Below are 19,195 nucleotides of genomic sequence, written 5' to 3'. Positions count from 1 at the left end.
TTCCTGGTGGGAATAGTTGAGTCGTTTCCTCTTAAAGTCCGCGATGACGATGGTAATTATCCTCTTTCCAGGTGTTAGGAGAAAAACATGTTTTGTTTTAATGACTTACATTAGTTCTTGATTAGATGTAGTCTCCTTTCTACGTCAATGTATATACGTCTTTATGACGTAAAGTATTATTTTTTTAATAGCAGTTACGTGTATGTGATTTTGTAGCATGTGTATTTTGTGTAATTAAACTAAGGATTAGTATGCAGTCATATTCACACAGTTTTATGAGAGAGAGAGAGAGAGAGAGAGAGAGAGAGAGAGAGAGAGAGAGAGAGAGAGAGAGAATCATTTCAACTGAGAAAAAGGTCAGATTGAAGTATCTGGCTACTTTTAAACACCATAACTTTGTATTAATTTTCATACCATTCGTGGTACTGATTATTTACAGCGAGTAGTTAATCGTATTCCAGTTTTGGAATGGGTTCACGAAACGATTACCAAAATCGTCGCGGATGAGTCACTGCTCTTTATTTGGCAGTCTAGAACTTCTTTTTTTGTCCGGTATATTTTTCTTTTATTTTAATCCAGCAACCGACGCATTGGAAATAAAAGCTATAAAAAATTAGCCTCTTTTTCCCCTGTTGCGTAGCTATTTTGGTGCTCTACCGAAATGCCAGCTTTGGATTTACTGAGAATTTCAGAGTGCTGATGTATTTCGTGTTTTTAATAAAAGAAAACTATTGTGCCGGATTCGTCTGTCCGTCCTTTCGCACTTTATTCTGCCCTCCCTCAGGGAAAAAAAAACTGAGACTAGAGGGCTGCAAATTGTTATTATGATCATCCACCCTCTATTCATCAGACATACCAAATGGCAACCCTCCAACTCAGTAGTTGTCTTATTTTATTTAAGGCACCCATGGGTCGTGCATCTGGCAAAACTCTGTGGAGGCATGGGACGCATCCTCACTCTACTGTATCTGGTGAGCAACTGAAACGCTACCGGTCATAGCTGATGGTTTTATACATGCCTTGTATAGAAAACTCGATTGCGCCGAAGAAACTTCGGCAAATTTTATTACTTTTTTTCTGTATTATTAGTGGATCCATGGATATGTTCGTACGTTTCTCACGAATGCAAATGAAACGTAACAATGAATAGTATAAGATTTTAATGATTTAGAAGGATGCAGCCTTAAGGATATTATGCGTTCCTTTACACATGAAGACCGATTTCTAATTATATACTAAGAAACAAGTTGGGGGAGGTGGTATTTGAAATGCCAAGAAGAATATATAGATTCCAACGTTTCTTTAATTTTAATTTGGGTGTCAAAATGAATCTTCAGAATGTAACTGGTGTTAGATAATAGATTTTTTCTTTAATCAGAATTAAGAAAGCTAAGTCTTTTTCCCCTTATCATTAAATGCCAAGTCTTCCCCTTATCATTAAATGCTACTTATTTCCATTATCATTAAATGCTTCGTCTTTTCCCCGTTATCATTAAATTCTGCGTATTTTCCCCTTATCATTAAATGCTATGTCTGCTTGAAAGTGAATTTAACTAAATAGTTGGTCACCAGATAATGAAAGCACCATAAAAGGGCTATTAATGTCGGTCTACGGTTGGACAAGCACGTAGATTTATGCGACTTGTAGAACGTTCTCATTGTATGTGAGGCTGGATCGAAACCCTGCACTTATTAATAGGAGTTTCGACTTTACTGGCCTTTGGATAACATTATGTATCTCATTTGTTATCAGACTTATCTTACGTATATACAGTTCTCTCTCTGCCTTCTGTCATCACATTTCACGTTATTATTAGAAGTATTTTTGTTGTTCGACTTATCTCGCAGCTGTTGCATCTACACGGACACGCACACACAATAGTTGGCAAGGAGTACATTTAAGGTAATGGATGCGTAATTCACACTTGCGGCCTAAACCTCCTCAGATCTCTGGCATGTTTAGTACTGTACATAAGTATTAGCCATTTGTCTTTGCTGTTTGTAGTAGACTTCCTGTCATGGAGCTGTCTTTTCGTCTTCCATATGAGATAGTTATGAAGCCATTCCTGATGTGTGTGTGTGTGTTTTAATAAAAAATCCAGGGTCTACGTACTTGCTGCTTTTTCCATTAACTCTCCAAGTATACTTTCTCTCTTCTTTACGTCGTTCCTAAAAGGTCTGTTACAATTTTGGAGATGTCGGTCGTTGTGTTAAAGTACACCCGGATCTCCATTTTAATGGATTGTTGGCCCCTTTACGACAACAAACGTAGAAGTTTATGTTATGGAGCCAGAATATACGGACGGTTTTCCATTTGCTGCTGCTGCTGTGTCGTGCTTCTTATAAATATCACCGGTGAGAGAGAGAGAGAGAGATAGAGAGAGAGAGAGAGAGAGAGAGAGAGAGAGAGAGAGAGAGAGAGACTTACAAAACGTGAATTCTGTGATCAGGGTAAATTCCACTCTCTCTCTCTCTCTCTCTCTCTCTCTCTCTCTCTCACACACACATTCCAGCACTCCCAGTTGAAAGAGTCATTGGTGTAAGGGAGTTGAACTTCAATATTCCCGGGATCATTTCCAGCCTTACTCTTTCCTCCCTCTCCTATTCTTCTGTTTTCCCCTTCCCTTATTCCCGTACCCGAATTCGCTTTGGGTGCGCCTGAAAATGGCCCTCATTTGCATAAACGGAAGGCTGAAAGAAAAAAAAAAGGGTGGTATCAGTAGAAACAGCGGCTGTAACTTCTAAGCAAGGTCTATAACTTCTACAACCCCTCGTAGAAGTCGGTAGGCTTGTGTTTATAACCTCATTCCAAAGGTTGGCTGATCTGCCCCCTGGATCTAAGTGTGAATTATGTATCCATTACAGGAAATGCGCTCTTTATCAACTACTGTGTGCGTATGTTTTGTAAACACCTTTGATTTGTTGCTTTGTATTCGGTTACTCTTATCTCCTTGTTACTTAACTTTTTTTCCACAATTCAGGTACTTTTATCTTCATGTTACTTAACCTTTTTTTTTTTCTCCAAAATTCAGTTAATTATATCGTCATGTTACTTAACCATTTTTTTCATTTTCCACATTTTTCCTTAGGATTGTAAATCCCTGTTTTGATTGTTTCTTGTGAATAATTATGTTGTGTAATAATAAGATTAACATGATAATAATAATAGTGGTATCCAGCCAGTAACTAAATGTGCGTGAGCATGCGTACACGTGCGTGCGTGTGTTTGTCCAGCATCCTTGTTTATGTATGTGTGTTTTATGTGTCCGTTCAAACGGAAAATATCTTCACCCACATCATTACTATCCCATTTGACCCCCTTCTTTTCCTTCTCTAGCTCCCAACCGTACCGTTGATGTCATGCATTATGCACTTGCTTGGGTCTCTCTCTCTCTCTCTCTCTCTCAATCGTCCATATCTCTCTCCTCTCTCTCTGCTCTCTCTCTCCTCTCTCTCATACACACACACACACACACACACACACACACACTCACACACACATATATATATATATATATATATATATATATATATATATATATAATATAATATATATTATATTTATATGTGTGTGTGTGTGTGTGTGTGTGTGTGTGTGTGGATTGAGTGTGTGTTGCTTTTATGTGATCATTTAGATTTCTGGTGGACGTAAGCGTTGACGATTGAATATCTTAATTGAGTATTTGTACTTGACTATATAATTTACTTACATTTCTCTTTATTTATGTATTATTTTGTGGTTACTCGTTTCAAATGAACAGCATTTTGTTTGGAAGCTTGAATTTCAAGTTAATGGGGCCATGTGGGCTCGTTCCATATGAATAGAGTTCGTCTTTCTAAATAATAATAATAATAATAACAATACTATTAAAAAGAATGGCAGAATTAAGCTAATTGATTTTATATATTTTTTCTATTTTTCTTACAATCCTCTTATCAGACACGGCGATGTTTCTGAGTAACTGGCCAATATTAATATATTTCTAAAAATTATAAAAATGTTATTATCTATTATTATAAAAAAAAAATATTAGAAATTCCCAGTATGAATATTGGCCAGTTACTCGGAAATATCGCTGAGCCTGAGGAGCGGATTGTAAAGAAAAATAGAAAAAAACTATATACAAAGTCAACTTCCTTAATTCTGCTATTCATTTTAACAGCATTTGTTTAAAAGAGGGTCTTCTGCCAAAATAATAATAATAATAATAATAATAATAATAATAATAATAATAATAATAATAATAATAATAAGTTAATTGTTAATATCTTAATATCTTAATTAATATGTTCATATAGAATATGTCCGCATGTGTCTTTTATGTTTAGCTGCAGTATATTGCAATACGGTATCTGTCGGTTTCAGTGAAAATTTAGGATGTGTTGGGGGTGGGGGGTGGGGGTGGGTCGTGGGTGGTTTTGTCCTGACCCAAGCGAGGGATGATTAGATTTAGCGTTGTATCCTGACCTAGATGCAGGTCGAGAGAGCTTGAAGAATTGGGGTCCTATCGTGAGATGGTGTTTGAATACATATTTATATGGAAAATATTCACTTTTAAGTGTTGAGCGTTTACGTGAAGTTCGTTATATAGGAATTCCCCCGTAGGGGGTATTGCCGTCAGTGCATCTCGTGCGGTGCACTGTAGGCATTACTTGAGGTTCTTTGCAGCGTATTTTCCTCCCCTAGGTGCAACCTCTTTTGTTCCTTTTTCTGTACCTCCTTTCGTATTGTCTTTCTTCCGTCTTACTTTCCACCCTTTCCTAGCAATTGAATCATAGCACAACTGCTTTGAGGTTTTCCTCCTGTTACACCTTTCAAACCTTACACTGTCAATTTCCGTTTTAGCTCAGAATGACCTCCAAGGTCCCTGTAACTTGGCTTTTGGCCTCAATTCTATATTCAATTCAATCCATTTATACAGGAAATCTCACTGTTAAATATCTGTCTTATTAAAGTGGTTACTTGGAATAATATTCACGAATTTAGGATGAATTGTTGTATATAAAGTATAGGAACAACCTGCTACTATTTTCTTGGTACTTATTTGTTCTTACACAAATACAAACGATCGTTTTTTACGTTAGAAACATATCCTATTGTAAAGAACGTCTGATTTTTACGTTAGGAAAAATAAATTTTTTTATTCTTCTCCAAGCTTAAGCAAAGGCTATTTTATGTGAATAATTATAAGGTTAATGTAACTTTAATTGTTGTCATTTTCATTACTCAAAATGCTTATTGTATATTGCATAGGGCAAGCTGAGGAAGCCATTGGCTTGAAAAATAATTTGATACGAATGCAATAAATATGCGTAAACAAGGTAGAATGGCAAGAAGATAAGAAAATCGTCGTTGATGAATTATTATTATTATTATTATTATTATTATTATTATTATTATTATTATTATTATTATTATTCAGATGATGACCCCTGCTGATATGGAACAAGACCACAGTGGCCATTGTTGTGGAATTCAGGCTTCCAAAGAATGTTGGGTTCATTTGATAGAAATAAAAGAAGGCAACAGGAAATACTGCAAGTAGAGAAAAGTTATGAGAAAAGAAAAATAATGAATTAACAGTTTAAATAAAAATGTCTGTAAGTGATTACAATGCAAGGAGTATATCAGAATTTGAGGTCAGGATGTGTGTCCCTTTCGTGCTGCTTTGAAGTTTATGGAAGGCCGGTTGAAAAACAACGCTTGCGCGGCTAGATCGCGTGTATTCCGTGTCTATCACCGTCTGCAGTGCAGGCTATCCAACACACACGCGTGCGCATGTACGCACGCACACACTCTCATACAATCCCGAGGTCTCTTGTAATTATTTGCTCATGAGCTACGTTCTCATTTATTATCAGTAGGTATTTTGCTGTCTGGGATTTTTCTTCGGCGTTTACTTATCTTGTATTTGACATAAAACCAGCGTGATTCACTTAGTGATTTTGATAGCAAATGGTATTTACAGACATATACGTCCGTTCAATTCATTTATCTAAGATTTGCATCCATATAATTTATTCATATAAGATTTGGCACGACTTTGTTGTTGGCGTATAATCTACGGGAGATGTGCCATTCAGGTTTAACCATCTGAAAACAAAACTGTTTTATTTTCGTAATGCAAATGACATATCCTGCCACATATTCCTAGAAGGTTACTTTGTCGTCTTCTGCAATGAAATGAAATGTATATACAGTTAGTGAGCATTTGCTATGGAAACCACGGCACCTTTCCTATTTGGAAATTGGAAAAGAGCTGTGTAAGTGGTAATGCCTAGTCCTGAAGGATGTCTCTTAGTATTCATAACAGGGTTCATTTCTACATCTGGTGGGTATCTCCCATTTATGAAAGATGCCCTTAGGTATTTATATTGCTGTTGGTGTATTCTTGTTCCCTGGATTTCAGCAAGGCACTTGGATCTGTTATATCATTCAGGGTAATACATTCCTTTGCGACTAGATGGTATGAGATCATGCTGCTGTTAAAAGCATTTAGAATCATTTTAAAAGATACAATGAATCATAGTTTTGCTAGATAAAATCTTATAAAGATCTCTTCTCTCTCTCTCTCTCTCTCTCTCTCTCTCTCTCTCTCCTGTCTATCTCTCTCTTCTCCCTCTCCTCTACGCCCTCTCTCCTCTCGTCCTCTCTCTCGACTCTCGTCTCTCTCTCTCTCTCTCTCCTACCTGTTTTTGCCCGACGACGAAGCTTCCTTGTACCTCTAATTTAACCTGTGAGCTGGAACCCAATTTTTGATTGTTGAAGAGATTCTCCATTGGCCATTACCGAATAATGTGCCTGGGTTATGGTCCCCACGAATTTTACCAACCCGTTCGTACAATTTATGCTCCCTCTCGTGGGCAGTAAAGCAGCTCTTTAATGTTTGTCTTTGTTGGTGATGTGCGTATTGCATATTCGGGGCGTATTTGACTGGTTGGGCTGAAGAGCATTTGTGAGGTTGGGAAAAACAGCATTCCCGAAGTTGGGAAGAACCGCATTTGCAAAGTTACTGGTTGGGAAGAACAGCATTCGCAAGGTTACTGGTTGGGAAGAACAGCGTTCGCGAGGGTGGGAAGAACAGCATTCGCCAGGTTGCGAGAAACGGCATTCGCAAAGTTGGGAAGAACAGCATTTGCTAGGTTACTGGTTGGGAAGAACAGCATTAGCGAGGTTGGGAAGAACAGCATTTGCAAAGTTGGGAAGAACAGCATTTGTGAAGTTGGGAAGAACAGCATTCGCGAAGTTGGGATGGACAGCATTTAGCAAGGTTACTGGTTGGGAAGAAAAGCATTAGCGAGGTTGGGAAAAACAGCATTCGTGAAGTTGGGAAGAACAGCATTCGCAAGGTTGTGAAAAACAGCATTCGCAAGGTTACTGGTTGGGAAGAAGAGCATTCGCGAAGTTGGGAAGAACAGCATTCGCTAGGTTACTGGTTAGGAAGAACAGCATTTGCAAAGTTGGGAAGAACAGCATTCCCAAGGTTACTGGTTGGGAAGAACAGCATTAGCGAGGTTGGGAAGAATAGCATTCGCAAGGTTACTGGATGGGAAGAACAGCATTTGCGAAGTTGGGATGGACAGCATTTGCAAGGTTACTGGTTGGGAAGAACAGCATTCGCGAGGTTGGGAAGAACAGCATTTGCAAAGTTGGGAAGAACAGCATTCCCAAGGTTACTGGTTGGGAAGAACAGCATTAGCGAGGTTGGGAAAAACAGCATTCATGAAGTTGGGAAGAACAGCATCGCAAGGTTGTGAAAAACAGCATTCGCAAGGTTACTGGTTGGGAAGAACAGCATTCGCTAGGTTACTGGTTGGGAAGAACAGCATTAGCGAGGTTGGGAAGAACAGCATTCGCGAAGTTGGGAAGAACAGCATTTGCTAGGTTACTGGTTGGGGAAAACAGTATTCACTATGGTGGGAAGAACAGCATTCGCGAAGTTGGGAAGAACACCATTTGCTAGGTTACTGGTTGGGAAAAACAGCATTCACGAAGGTGGGAAGAACAGCATTCACGAAGTTGGAAAGAACAGCATTCTCTAGGTTACTGGTTGGGAAGAACAGCATTCGCGAAGTTGGGAAGAACAGCATTTGCTAGGTTACTGGTTGGGGAAAACAGCATTCACGATGGTGGGAAAAACAGCATTCACGAAGTTGGAAAGAACAGCATTCTCTAGGTTACTGGTTGGGAAAAACAGCATTCACGAGGGTGGGAAGAACAGCATTCACGAAGTTGGAAAGAACAGCATTCTCTAGGTTACTGGTTGGGAAAAACAGCATTCGCGAAGTTGGGAAGAACAGCATTTGCTAGGTTACTGGTTGGGGAAAACAGCATTCACGAAGTTGGGAAGAACAGCATTTGCTAGGTTACTGGTTGGGGAAAACAGCATTCACGATGGTGGGAAAAACAGCATTCGACGTGGGGGGTGGGAAAAACAGCATTCACGAAGTTGGAAAGAACAGCATTCTCTAGGTTACTGGTTGGGAAAAACAGCATTCACGAGGGTGGGAAGAACAGCATTCGCAAAGTTGTGAAGAACAATTTTTGCGAGGTTGGGAAGAACAGCATATGCCAAGTTGGGAAGAACAGGATTTGCGAAGTTGAGGAGAATAGCATTCGCGAATTTGGAGGAACTATCCGTGTAGATGGATGGCTAAAACTCATATTTAATCTTTTTGCATATCATTTGTTCATTGACAAGCTAATCCACCTGTTCATGGATATGTTTGTTCACAATGCTGTTTTACATTAAGCTGGCCTTATGCCAGCACGGGCTCTTGCTCACAGAGCAGCCCGTAAGTCCCCCGTTGTTTACAAGTATTGCGTGTAGTTTATATTTACCGGCAGAATCTACCTTCATTAACTTGTTGCAGATAAGTAATTTGAAATTTTTGAAGTAATTATAGTTTATAACTTCGCGTAACCTTTTAATCAAGTGTCCCAGCCAAACGTATTATTATGTACGTAAAAGTTTTTATTTTTCAAGTTGTTTCTTTATGTACTGTCGGCCAAAAAACTCGTGGCAGAGTTTCAGATTTTTTCGTTCACCTGCCTGACGCATGATTCATGCCTTATTTTATCTATTTTTCTTTTCAAAGATGGAAGAAATCATGTGTAATGACGTTAAAAACAGTCACTGATATCTTCAGAACATTATGTTATGTTATTGTGTAAAACTATTTTCCATATAGCAAAATTGACGTGAACGAAACGAAGTGATAAAAAACGTCATATCACAACCATAGATATACATTACCAAATAGATACGAGACACCTATCACTAGTAGTATCGCATAAACATAGTCCTTAAATTATCATTTCAATATTAAGTTGAAGGTAGTTGAACTATTCTATTTGTTAAATTTTTTTCAGAAAACATTGGAATCTCACAAAATGCTATCAAAAAAAAAAAAAAAAAAAAAAAAAAAAAAAAAAAAAAAAAAAAAAAAAAAAAAAAAAAAAAAAAAAAAAAAAAAAAAAAAAAAAAAAAAAAAAAAAAAAACGATATCTTAACAGTGTGAACCAGGCGACCTCACTATATTGCTTTTGATGTTATGTGCACGGGAATCTAATGTCAATGTGTTATTTATCGGTCAAAGAAACATCCCTCGATGAGCGAGAGAATTATTGCACTGCAATCGGTGCAAGTTCCTGTTGGAGAGATATCAAGAAAGCTTCATAAACCGGAGAGAATCATACATAGATGAATAAAATTGTTTAAAGTTCGGCAAAATTTAGAACATGGGCCTAGAGGTGGAACACCTCGAAGCACCACATGAGAGCAAGACAATACAGTAGTGTAAATGTTGCTGAGCAACATTCATTTGTGAACTTTGAATTCTAGTGCTTCGTCACGATATTGCTGAACCAGGAATCATAACTAGCTCTACGCTTATGACTGGTGTCTGATGAATACTTTAGATGGAGAGGAAGAGATTTTTAAATCTACACTTGAAGTCTTTGATAGTTGTCTAATGAATAAGCAAACTTATCTTTGATGGATGAGAGATTCAGTTAGGCTTACTCTTTTTGTTTTGTAATTTATCGGTGGCCAGTGAATACCACTGATAGGGTGGGAAACGGTTTCAATGATGCATGCATTTTTTTCTTCAAAACCTAAAGAATACATTTTATTGGGAGATACTTTATTAACATCGGCCTAATCCTTCCATCACTCCTATACGCCACCTCCGCTCTCTTCTACATCTCAGGCGACTAGATCCGACTCCTCACTACGAACTCCATCTCGTGAAAGCATCCCTAATGATAACGGTTATTTAAAAATTCCCCGTACCGACAACGGACGCCTTAAAATGCATGTTTATGAAATATTTTCTGTTCAAAGAAACTTTATCTTTCATTCCACAAAATATGTGCATACACTCGTGTTGCACCCTGTAGCCGTCAAAGAGCAACCCTTGATTAAAGCAGTAGGTTTTTCTTGAAAAAAAAATATATATATATACTTAAACATGAAAGTCACCTTACATATTTCTTATCCTATCAGCTACTTATAATATGCTTATGGTAGTAGGTCTAGTAGGTATACATTTGAAGCAAATTTTAATTAATTTCTATTTAGAAGAAATGAATAGCTACAGAAAGATCAACCTAAGAAAGCTTTAAGGAAAGTAAGCCTTTCTTAATGTATTCGTCAGTTTTGACTCCCAAAGCTTTCCAAGGTGTCCAATTGAACCAGGATGATATGCAAGGAATTCGATAAAAAATAAGACTAAATTATATTCGTTTGATTTTTTTATGATTGCTTTTTGACTTTAAATAGCTAGGTCTGAGTTAATTATGTTAAGCAAATATGAAAAGGATAAGAAGAAAGGCGAACATGGCTAATAAAACATGAATAACGGGAATAGTCAAATAAAGCAGATTAATATATATATAGCTATATAATATATATATATATATATATATATATATGTAAATTATATGTATCTAACCACCTTTTATTAAAGCTCACAAATTGGAAACCGTTACCTGTTGGCAATGGTGCCCTCTGTCTGCAAACATGTCATTAGGCTATTAAGATCACGTAAGTATAAAAATATACTATTTATTACCCAAAGCAGATGAATATAGAATAAAACAAAATGATTAACCAGTCATAGTGACAAAAACCCAAATCTGCCCATAAAGAAAACTATACTCTGTTTTTTTTCATCTGTCCATCCGCCTGTGGTGTTTTTGTATGGTAACACTGCGTCTGGGCTTTAGATAGTTACATTCAGCTTACATTCAACGATTATAATAATATCCTATTTCGAATATTAACGGTGTAATTCGTATACTGTAAATTATTAAAACATTTTTCAGTTGCAAATGTACACCCAGATATCCTTTTATTTACCTAAAACTTACACATAGCGTAACTATCTAAAGCCCGGGACGCAGTGTTACCATACAAAAACACCACAGGCGGATGGACAGATGAAAAAAAACAGAGTATAGTCAGTTATCACTCTACCCTCCTGACTAAGAATTCACTCCCCGACCCAGAATGTCAATAGGTTCATTATGTTAGTCAGGTTAGAGAATCCCGTCTCTAATACCATGGAATAGAACCCATCTGTAATAAAGATAACAATGGATAAAAGATACACTTCACACTTCACTCTTTTCAAAGGTAACGATTTTCTAAGTCTTACAAAATATGTGCCATACCTTTACGATGGGGGTTTTCTCTCCCGACACCTGGTGTGTACCAACTGACCTCTTTCTTCTCACCAAAAGGAATGTGACTTTTGCAAGTGCCTTGGTCTATTAGACCTGTAACATCCATACAAACGAATGTACATGCTTGACGCCAAGACGAGTGGTCTCTCGATTAAAACGCTTACATACCAAATTCCTTCACTCAAGAAAGCTGTCCCTACAGCTCAGCCTGTCTCCAAGCAGGACATGATATGTGATTCACCAACATTACACACTTGTAAGATATATATATATATATATATATATATATATATATATATATATATATATATATATATATGTCGATTTGAATATTCTTTAATATTACGTATCCGAGAGAGTATACTGCTGAAAATAGACCTAGGCTAATCATGTGGGAAAATCAGAAGTCCAATTTAGGTCCAATAAATGTGTCATGCAAATTATTTTATTGATCAGAGGACAAAATTAGTTTAACTAAACATCGTTTTCAAAGGATGTTAACGCCTTGATGTATTATTTATCGGCTGTAGGAGACGAAATGACAACATCCCAGTGCAGTACGATACGTTGAGTCAAGACTCGAGCGGCAGCAAAGCCAACTTCAAAATCTTCGGCATGCTGTCACGAAGCTGGAGTTGAGAATAAATTAGAAATCGTGGACCCATCAGTATATATATTTTCCTTACTTTGCTAAAAGGTATCTTCAATACGTTGAATAAGTCTACTCAGTTCTAATGTAATTTATTTCAAGTATAGCACTTTTGCAAGGAAATGTTATTTATTGTTAAGTAAATAATCTGGCACCTGCATATGGCAATATTTCCATAACGAACAATGAATTAAGAAACTACGCCAATTCTTCGTTGGCCGTCTGTACGTGCCTACGTCGTAATGAAAGCGCCATTACGTTCGACGTGTTATATTCGTTCCTAGACTTACGAGAAAAGCGTAAGAAAGATGCAGTATATTTCTATTAACATTGCTTCTGCAGATTTCGGTCAGTGACTTGAAGCGAATGTGAAATCATACAAGTTGACCATTGACCATTGACTATGATTTTCATCATGGCAGCAAACTCTCTCTTTCTCTCTCTCTCTCTCTCTCTCTCACGTATATGAACTTTGGCAAATGCCCCATGACCTTCCATAACTGCAAATTTCACGTACGTCAGTCTTAAACTTTTTGCTTAACTTGACACAATTACGCCACGCAGTTTCTTGGCACGCAGCTAAAACTTTGATGGACCGATGGAGAGAGGAGAGAGACTGAATGACTAGACCCTCCCGTTCAGATGGTGGAAACTCTGAAATATCAAAGACAATAGAGACAACCATGATAGAGAGAGAGATGAGGAAGATTGAGATAGAGAGAGAGACTAATAAATAAAGAAATTCGTTTTCCTCTCAGTCAAGTCTTTTTACAATCTTTTAACTACACGTATATTCGGGGGTAAACATACTGGTAGTGTTTGCCAATTTCTGCAGTCCTGCAAACTTACAGGCAAATTTTAAATCGATGTATTGTATAAGCAAGAGAAAAACATTTTAAATCGATGTATTGCATCAGTAAGTGAAGAACCTTGATATGCGTACGTACATTATATTCATGAAAATTCCTATATTTATTTTGCATATCTAATAAGGATAAAATGCTAATGTGACACTGCATGTATTTTACAGGTGCAACCTAAATAATTCCAATAAATGAAAAGAAATTAAACGCTTTTTTGGTACAGTCATGTTACAAGGGTCAAGAAGGCAGTATTTGTTTGACAAACAACCAGGAAAACTAACCTGATATGAAGATGTCATAAATCTGAATAAAAAAAAAAGGAATCTCAGCGAAGTGTGGGGTGGAGAGTGCCACGTCCCTTAAAAAGCATTAATGCAGGTATCAAGCGGAGCTAAATATATACACACTACCAAGGGGAAGCCCTGATGTTGACCGAGGGGAGTATTACGTTAGGTAAATAAAACACGCAGTTATGATAAACTTTAAGAGAGAGGGAGGCGAAAGCACTGCACTAAAGATGGAGAGAGTTGGCGTGCAGCAGAAGGGCCATCTCAGTGTTGCAGGGGAACAGTGTTTCGATTTGGTATGGGGAAGAAAATCGAAGGAATGATTCGTTGCGTCGTGTGAGCATTATCTGGTAATAATAATATTCAGCCTCCTTCCAATTGATCAAGTTGGCAATCGTACGCGATGGAAAGAAGGCTGAGCATTCTTCGTGATGAGGTGTTAAATCACGGCTTTTAACTGCGCTTGCCGTCCAAAGTTAAAGAGCGCTTCAGTGGCGTGATAGGTATGGTCTTGGCCTGCCACCTCTGTGGCAGCGAGTTCGATTCCCGGCCATTCCATTCATTGGGGGGTGAGAGATGTGTGTTTCTGGTGATAGAAGTTCACTCTCGACGTGGTTCGGAAGTCACGTAAAGCTGTTGGTCCCGTTGCTGAATAACCACTGGTTAAAATTCAGAAGAATAATGGAAGGTTAAGGTCAGGTTCTGTTTAGAAGAGCAGAACACAACGCGGAAAGGCCTAAGTTTAGACTTGCAGTACTTGTATGAGGTTTCAGGTGCAAGATGTAGAAAAGACATTGTGGTAGGATGGGCAGGACCGTAGACGGTCATGAGGGTCCAATGAGGCACTGAAGGGTGACAAAAGATTCTTCTTCTTGATACTGCCCCCATAGAAAGAACACGAATCTAGGTCCCCCTGGCAGGAAGAGAATGAGATTGGAATAATTTCGGGTGTAGGAAGATGATTCTGTAAAGAAAAAAAGGCCATTTGTTAATAAGGGGCATGGTGAAAAGAGAGATAGGGAGTCATTCCGCACCCTCTCCCCCTTCTCTCTCTCTCTCTCTCTCTCTCTCTCTCTCTCTCTCTCTCTCTCTCTCTCTCTCTCCCTCTGTGTGCCAAAAAAAAAAAATGGCATGAATGAATATCGAAGCACAGTCTGGGTAGTCTCCGCGAAGCCAAATGACGTTAGCTGAACCGGATGCGAGAGGCGGTTCAATTCGGTGGGCGTGTGACAAAATGCATTATTAAAACGCGCTCCGCGTTTGCATATTTCTTCTCTTGTCTCTGCCTGCCTGCCCGCCCTGGCAGACGGTTTTGCTGACGTATATAATAGCGCCAGATCCTGCTCGGAAGGAATCGGTTGGGAACGCGAAGCAAGTAATAGTGGATGACACTTTTTGGCTTTGCTTTTTGTCCGGTAGAATTGAAGCACCGACACCGTGTGTTATCGCTGCCGTCTGATGTCAGTCCCAGTTTTAGTTCGGGAGCGATAGTCACTTGTTAGTGACTTACCCTCGGACTGTAGCTGGATAGAGTAATAAACAGAGAGAGAGAGAGAGAGAGAGAGAGAGAGAGAGAGAGAGAGATGCAAGGATTAGTAGGATGTCTCAAAGACTTATTAGTCCATCCGAGGAGAGAGAGAGAGAGAGTTACAAGGATTAGGATGTCTCAAAGACTTATTAGTCCTTCCGAGGAGACATCGAAGTTATAAGGAGCAGGATATCTGAGACTTATTAGTCCATCCGAGAGAGAGAGAGAGAGAGAGAGAGAGAGAGAGAGAGAGAGAGAGAGAGAGAGAGTTAAAAGGATTAGGATGTCTCAGAGACTTATTAGTCCTTCCGAGGAGACATCGAAGGAGTTACAAGGATCAGGATATCTCAAAGACTTATTAGTCCATCAGAGAGAGAGAGAGAGAGAGAGAGAGAGAGTTACAAGGATTAGGATGTCTCAAAGACTCATTATTCCATCCGAAGAGACATCGAAGGCGTTACAAGGATCAGAATATCTCAAAGACTTATTAGTAGGAGAGAGAGAGAGAGAGAGAGAGAGCGTTATATTTAGATGGAGTGAGGGATGGAATTAGAGTATTGTTATTTGAAACAAGTGACGAATCTCTCTCTCTCTCTCTCTCTCTCTCTCTCTCTCTCTCTCTCTCTGGAAAAAATGTCTGTATAACTATGTAGCATTTCAAAATATTTAGTCTTTGCCCCGTGTGGATCTCGAACGCAGCTATTACTCAGCCAAGGGGATTTTCCCCCACTTCTCTTTTCCCTGATTGATATAACAATTACTTTTTTAATAGGACGGTCTATTATTCTTAGTCCACCCCCTCCCCTCCACCCCCCTTTTTTATTCATATGATTATGTGGCCTGCATATGGTAAAAAAGATCCACCTTCTAGCATTATATTTTTCTTTACGAGCCGTTGAATATATCGTTAATTTACTGTCCCAAGATTTTACTGAATATTTTGTTCACTGTCCCTTAAGTTGACTAAATTGTTTATTTACTATTACAAAAATTGCCTTAAATCAATTCTTAACTATCTAAAAAGTTGACTAAATAGTTTATTCACTATCCCAAAAGTTCCCTTAAATCATTTATTCCCTATCCCAAAAGTTGCTAAATCAGTTATTCACTATCCCTAAAGCTTACCAAATAATTTATTCACTCTCCCAAGAGTTGCGTCAGATCATTTATTCACTATCCCAAAAGTTGCCCCAAATCATTTATTTTCCCAAATGTTGCCTCAAATCATTTATTCACTATCCCAAAAGTTGCAAAAAAAAAAAAAAAAAAAAAAAAAAAAAGTACTATCCCAAAAGTGGCCTCAAATCATTTATTCAATCTCCCCAAAAGTGGACTAAATCTTGTATTCACTATCCTTAAAGTGGACTAAATCATTTATTCACTATACCAAAAGTTACCCTAAATAATTTATTCACCATCCTTAAAGTGGACTAGATCCTTTATTCACCATCCCTAAAGTGGACTAAATCTTTTATTTACTATCCGAAAAGTTGCCCTAAATCATGAATTCACCATCCTTAAAGTGAAATAGGTCTTTTATTCACTATTCCAAAAGTTGTCCTAACTCATTTATTCACTATCCGTAAAGAGGACTAGATCTTTTATTCACTATCCCAAAAGTTGCCCCAAATGATTTATTCACTATCCCAAAAGTTGCCCTAACTCATTTATTCACTATCCTTAAAGTGGACTACTATGAGATTCAGGGTCTCTGTAACACGGTTTTTTGGACTTTGCTCCTTGTCAAAGCATCGGATGTAGCTGAAAGTTGACATATGTATATTTTACAACCACACAAATTTTTTCAGCATTATCAATAACCTAAACCCGATAGTTTTGATTTTTATAGAGTAAAAATGAACTAGCCGACGCCATGGCCAATGATTACGAGCCAAGAGTCGAAAAACATTCATTACGTAAGCAAGGTAAACAAACACATTTTGACTAAATGTTGCCCCGCCCATCCACCAGACAGAAATGCCATCGGCTCTGAAACCCAAAGACTTTATGAATGGCGGAACAATACATAGATCAGTGCTAGCGTAGTAATACTACTGTAGCAGTAGTGCCGCAACAGTATAGCAGTAATATACATGAATTAAACGTTTAGACCAACTGCTGGGATCCTTGAGGATCATTTAGCACTTCTTACAACTACTCGAGAAATTAGTTTTTATAGCCAGAAGTTAAATTTTCTAATCCAACAATGCCCATGGTAGCCTTCAGTGTTATCCTGAATTATAACGAGGCGAAAGTGGGTGGAGCCTCATGAAGTCACCATTCTGACGATAATTATTGGTGAAGGTTTAAAGCCAGTATACGGTACCGGCTATTTTTTTTTTCAGTAAATAGGTAGATAGTCAATAAATAAAAATTGCTTGACATTTGGTATAGCAGTTATCAAATCAAGCTTGTCTACTATGTTTTTGGTAATTACCAACTATTCCCTACATCTTGTCAATCTGATTGTGACCTATAAAGAAGACTGTAATTTCTTAGGAAACTTATTTTGGGAGTTAGACTAATAATAGAATTGTTTTTGTATTTATTAACATATTTTGTTGGTTTGTTCATTATGACAATTATCAGTGGGGAGGTTCCAAAGTTCATAAAGGTGTACTGCTTTGCTTATTTTAAATTTGTATGTCATTGTTGCCAGAGGTTTAGCCTTCGTTACGTATAGCCAATCATCCATCGAGAAAGAGGGAAGAAATGATGTCATAAGTTACGTAACGAGTGCGTTCGAAACCTTTTCTCTGAGTAAGTTGGCCTGTCTTCAAAAAAGGTCACTTTTACATTATAAGTACCAAATTTATTCAACCTACGTAGTGCAGAATACACTCAAAATTTATGTGTTGATATATTATGTATTCTGAATAAGCGTTATATTTATGAAATGCATAGATAAAAAGTTATTGCGAAAAAACCGTGTTACAGAGGCCCTGAATCTCATAGTAGATAAATTATTCACTATCCCAAAAGATGCCCTAAATCATTTATTCACTATCCTCAAAGTGGACCAGATCATTTATATATTCATTATCCCAATAGTGAACTAAATCTTTGATTCGCCCTCCCAAAAGTTCGTAGAAAAACACCGGGCATTGTTTTCCTTTTATCGGAGAGGAAAATTTTGTTTTCTTCGACCTCTAGTTGACTGTCCTTGAGTCTTCCAACCACTTCGCCCATTGCTGTGCCACCCGCTGTCCTAATGACTCGGAGACGCGGGTATAAATGCACAAGAAGTGCTTTTAAAACTAATTATTTATCAGACGACGTAGTTGTGGAAGGTTCTTGTGTCCTTTGATGTTATTAAAAAAAATTAATCCGTCGTCTTTACTCTCCTGCTAGGTAATTTGATGATGTGTTAGGTATTGCATTCAATCGTGTGAATTTTGTTAATCTTTAAGCTGTACAGAAATATGAAAGGAATGTATATTCGTAAGTTTGAATCTTTTAACTGTACAGAAAAATATAAGGAGTGTATATTTTAAAGTTTTAATCTTTTAACGGTTCAGAAATATAAAAGGATGTGTAATTTTAGGTGATGCTGCTCTTTCATTTCCGTACACACACACACACACACACTAACAATAAATAAATAAACGATTCAACTTGCAGTTAAACACCGTAGTTATGTATATAATTGTCGGTTTTATTTATAGAATTCTTCTTATGATTACAGTTCCTCGTTGGACGAGTGGTTTTCGTGCTCGGCTACAAATTCGGTGGGCCGAAGTTCGATCCTCGGCTCGGCCAACGTGGAATTAGAGAAATTTATTTCTTGTGATAGAAATTAATTTCTCGATATAATGTGGTTCGAATCCCACAATAAGCTGTAGGTCGCGTTGCTAGGTGACCAATTGTTTCCTAGCCACGTAAAAATATCTAATCCTCCGGGCCTGATCTAGGAGAGCTGTTAATCATCTCAGTGGTCTGGAAAAACTGTGATATACTTAACTTCTTATTAATGATATTTATTGTAGGATTGTATCATTCTGTGTATATATACATATGCGTGTTTTTGATGTTTACGAAGTTTCTTTCTTTCTATTTACAGGAGCATTTTGAAACTGATGCCGGGGGTGTGAACAGCTGAGCCGCGGGGAGCCACACCACGCGATTGCTCCCTCAGGTATTGTTAGGGAACCTCTCCTCCTCTGCCTTCGTCAGGCCTCA

General features: G+C 37.9%; 1 protein-coding gene across 1 annotated transcript in view; it reads left to right on the top strand.

The window, feature by feature from the left end:
* Positions 1–19,195, top strand: part of LOC135215472 (neurocalcin homolog) — a 736,775-nt gene that overhangs the window by 83,742 nt on the left and 633,838 nt on the right. The window contains 1 exon segment of the mRNA XM_064250215.1: positions 19,077–19,151. The gene's annotated coding sequence lies outside the window, so the exon portion shown is untranslated.

The sequence above is a fragment of the Macrobrachium nipponense genome, chromosome 5 (assembly GCF_015104395.2).
Source record: "Macrobrachium nipponense isolate FS-2020 chromosome 5, ASM1510439v2, whole genome shotgun sequence".
Taxonomy (NCBI): Eukaryota; Metazoa; Arthropoda; class Malacostraca; order Decapoda; family Palaemonidae; genus Macrobrachium; species Macrobrachium nipponense.
Note: the sequence above shows the minus strand (reverse complement) of the source record. Positions and strands in the feature narration are given on the sequence as shown.